We start from the raw sequence: 4,702 nt of genomic DNA on the forward strand, positions 1-4,702 counted from the left end.
TGTAATGTAATGTAATGTAATGTAATGTAATCAAACACAGGCTTTCTGTTAGAATAACCCTGATGACTCCTCCAGAGCCACAGAGAACATTCAACATACTACTTGTGGCTGGCTACTGAAGAATGAACTTCAAGTCTTAGCATGAAGGAAAAGTTCTTAAAGATGTCAGAAAACATCTAGAATGGAGCGACTCTTAAAATCTTCCCATCAGTAGCTGTTTACAAGGCCAAGAATGAAATTTTAGCCTCACAGAGTTACAGGCTTAATAACGCTCCAACCAACCCAAACACAGGGAATTAAACAAGTGCTCTTTAATGATAGACAAAACGATGAGACCTAAAACACAAAGAAACCAGGAGCAGGATACAAACCAAAGGACACAAAAACAGACTAACTTAAAAGCATCTGGAAAACCAGGAAAAAACATTAACAGGCAAAATAATCCACAGGAATCAGAAACCGAGAGAACACAGAGGAACAAAGAACACAAGAAACAACATGAAACCATGAAAGGAAACATAGGAACTAAATAGACAGGACTAATCAGACAGGTGAAACAAATCAGGGGCAGGTGCAAAATCAAAAAGGGCGGGAAACAAGACAGGAAGTAGAAGACAAGACAGGCAGTGGAACTACAAAATAAAACAGGAAACACAAACAAACTCAAAACTATGACAGTTGTTATCACAAGGTAGACTAAATGATCTGATTTAATTTATAATGCACTTTACATTTTAAGCAAATCTCAAAGTGCTACAATACACACACGTAATACACGCAGACAAAGCAACAAATACTGTATATCACAACAAAAGAAAATTAGGTTAAAAACGATATGATTTGGAAAAAAGGAAAGTTTTAAGTCCTTTTTTAAAACTTTCAAGGGTCTGTGATGCCCTCAGATGGTCAGGAAGGGCATTCCATAGGCAGGGTGCAGCGGCACAGAAGGCTCTGTCACCCATGGTGCTGAGCTTGGTCCTTGGGCAGAGGAAATTGTTTGAGTTTTTGGAGCAGAGGGATCGTGTAGGGGTTTGTGGGATGAGCAGTTCTTTGAGGTAGATGGGTGCATTGCCATAGATGCACTGATGAGTGAGAACAGAGATTTTATACTGAACTCTAGCGGAGATGGGAAGCCAGTGCAGTGAGTGAAGGATGGGGGTAATGTGTTCTGATTTTCGCACTCTCATCAGGATCCTAGCAGCGCTGTTCTGGACTTGTTGTAGCTGCTGAAGGTGTTTATTGTGGGTCCCGATGAGAAGTGCGTTGCAGTAGTCAAGTCTGGAGGAGACAAAGGCGTGGACTAGTTTTTCACAGTCTGGTAAGGTGAGATTTGGGCGGTGTTTGGCAATATATCTGAGGTGGTAGAAGGAGATCTTACAGAGGTGTTTGATATGAGTTTCAAAGGGGAGATGGGGATCGAATCTAACACTAAGATTGGTTATTGATGAAGAGAGGGGGATGTCAAGACCAGAGAGGGTGAAGCTGGTTATGGAAGATCTGGTTAGGGGTGCCCACAATATTAGCCTCTGTTTTAGAGAGAGAGTGACGTCAGGGCAGATGATACCGATGGTGATGATGGAGAATTTGGGGAGGGGTGTGTGCCAGTTTTTATGTAGAGCTGTGTGTCGTCTGCATAAGAGTGGAAAGAAATTCCATGGCGAATGATAACAAGGCCGAGAGGGAGCATGTATAAATTGAAGAGGATAGGGCCCAGGACTGACCCCTGTGGGACCCCACAGGTAACCGTGTGTGTCTGGGATTGTGCGTTGCCAAAAGAGATGTACTCAGTTCTGTCAGTGAGGTAGGACTGAAACCAGTTTAAAGCAGTGTCATTGAGTTCAATGGAGTGATGTAACCAGCTGAGGAGTATAGTATGGTCCACAGTGTCAAATGCAGCAGACAGATCAAGGAGGACAAGGAGCGAAGGTGAGCCAGAATCTGCTGCCATCAGAAGGTCATTGTGACTCTAACCAAGGCTGTTTCTGTACTGTGCGCAGATCGGAAACCAGACTGAAATTTTTCAAAGATATTGTTGTTTTTAAGATGGTCCTGAAGATTAGCAGCAACTACTTTTTCAAGAACTTTGGAAAGGAATGGGAGATTTGAGATGGGTCTATAATGGGCAAAATCTTCTGGGTCAAGTGTGGGTTTTTTGAGATGTGGTCTGATGATGGCAGATTTGAGGGCAGCAGGGACAAATCCAGTCTGAAGGGAGAGGTTTATTACTGTAGTTATCAAAGGGCTGATTGCAGAGAGGTTCTTTAACCAAGGATGTTGGGAAGGGGTCCAGAGTGCAGGTGGAGGGTTTCATTCTCCGAATGATGTTCTCAACCTCGGGGAGGCAGACATAAGGGAAGGAATTTAGGGGCTGGGAGATCACAATTTGTGATTCAGTGGTCATGGCAGGCAGAGTGGAGGAACCAGGGAGGCCAGAGCGAATGGAGTCGATTTTATTTTTGAAAAATGCCTTGAATTGGTTACAGTGTTCTTTAGTTATTTCTGGCAGTAGGGGAGACTGTGGTTGAGGAAGTGGTTGACGGTTGAGAAAAGCTGCTTCGAGTGTCCAGGGTTGTTATTGATAATGTCCGAAAAATGGAGAGAACGCGCCAGGGTTTTATTGTAGAAGTCCACAGCGTCATTGGCTGTCGAAAAGTTAACTGAGAGGAGATGCTGAAGGTCAAAGAACATGGATGCAGGGTTGATATTTTTCAGGTTTCTGAAACGGATTTGGCGTTGTGGCCTAGTGAGTGGTGACGAAAATAGCACCTCCATGTAGATAATTTTATGGTCAGAAACACCTAGATCATAAGTCTGTAGATTACTGAGAGGGACGGAATGAGTGATGACCAAATCAAGGGTGTGACCTTTATTATGTGTAGGGACATCGACAAGTTGGCTGAGATTAAAACAGTCCAGTAAGTGAAGAAATTCAGCTGCAGAGCGGCAGGAAGGGGAGTCGACATGAAGATTTATATCTCCGAGTATAATGAGGTTGGCGGAGGTGGTGCAGAATATTGAAAAAAGATTGTACATTTCAGTGATGAAGACAGGGTTTGGTTTGGGCGGCCGGTAGATAAGAAGTATCGTCATGTGAAAAGGGGGCTTGCACTTAAATGCCAGACACTCGAAGGAGGACAGCTCAGGCAGGGGCAACGGGGATATATCCAGATCACTGCGATGGATGACTGCGAGACCACTACCTTGGCCAGAGGTGCGGGCTCTCTGGAGGTAGCAGAAACCAGAAGGGCAGGTTTCGTTTAACACGGAAAAAACATCTGGTTTCTGCCAGGTTTCTGTGAGGCAACATGGGTTGGGGTGACACTAGAGAGGAACACAGAGGGGCGTGAGATGTATACAGTCATGCCCACCTGGCGTATTGTATTGACCTGCTCCGAATTTCCGTGGGCCACATCATTTGTGCCGACATGAAGAACGATCCGCTCTACGGAGGAAAGGAGTGCTTGGAGTAGGTTTGGGAGCATATCCATAATTTTTGATGTTGTGGCTCCAGGGAAACATTTTGTAGTGGCATTGAAAAAATGGATGTTTCTTATTATTGAATCACCCACTATCAAGGTAGTGGGGGGGAAGAGGGGACGAGGAGGTGAGCATCGGTAGAGTGGGTCGATCGGCGGCAAAGTGGCAGACGCAGCCATGAGGTCTAGGCATTTGTCCTGGATGTGGTTATTATTCAGAGATTGTACGTTTAACAGAATGAATTTTGAGTTTGTGCATAGTTATGTGTCTCGGAAAATGACGAAGAAGACTGACTCCACGTGGTCTGCTCAGCTCAGAAAGTTCATGGGGAGATGGACGATTTCCAGTAACGGTGTGTATCAACTGGTTTCTTATTATTGAATCACTGAGCCAGGTGTGCAATTTGGATGATGGAGGTCCCCGGAGCGACGGAGCACTGCCTCCCTCAGGAGCCTCTGGCGCATTGCGGAGGTCGCCACCTGTCTCTGCTGTTCTGGTCCTGCGGTAGAGCAACTACGGGCACCATAAGTCGCCCGCGAGGAGAATGCCGGGCAACCGCCAGAGCGAGAGACCGTAGGGACACTGCTGGCCGGTGCAGAAGCCGCTCCGCTGCCGTGTTTCCCGCTCCGACCACCACAGCAAAAAGCTGTAGAGGAGAGCGCCGGGGAACCACCAGAGCAAGAGACCGTAGAGACACCACTGGCCGGTGCAGATGAAGCCGCTGCGCTGCCGTGTTTCCCACTCCAACCACCAGAGTGAGAGGCCATAGGGACGCCGCTGGCCTTGCCCAAACCTTCTCAACGAGGAGCTACAGTGCTTGAGACACCACCATACCTTCTCAACGAGGAGCTACAGTGCTTGAGACACCACCATCCTGCGAAAAGGATGGACTAGCGCGCGCGTCTAATCCCAACTGTGACAAAGGCTCGTAGCGGTTGGAAAGTTCAAGGCAGGGTGATGGGAGAGTGGCAGCCAAGGGTTTCCCTCCGCCACAGACCACCTCGGTCCAAGGCGGTGGGCGGACCGGTGTCGAGCAGAGTGATGGCCGAGGACAGGTGGTGGGGTCCCAGTGCCATGTGTCCTGGAGGGCCGCGGTGAGCGAGGAAATCCGAAATCTGCTCATGAGCCACTTCCACACAGGTGGACAGTAGGGTAGTTTTGTTCTTCAGCTCATCAGACAGCCGACGGTTATCTTCCCTCAGGTTGGTGATGGTTTTATTTGCGT

The sequence above is a fragment of the Larimichthys crocea genome, unplaced genomic scaffold (assembly GCF_000972845.2).
Source record: "Larimichthys crocea isolate SSNF unplaced genomic scaffold, L_crocea_2.0 scaffold255, whole genome shotgun sequence".
In the NCBI taxonomy this organism is placed as follows: domain Eukaryota; kingdom Metazoa; phylum Chordata; class Actinopteri; family Sciaenidae; genus Larimichthys; species Larimichthys crocea.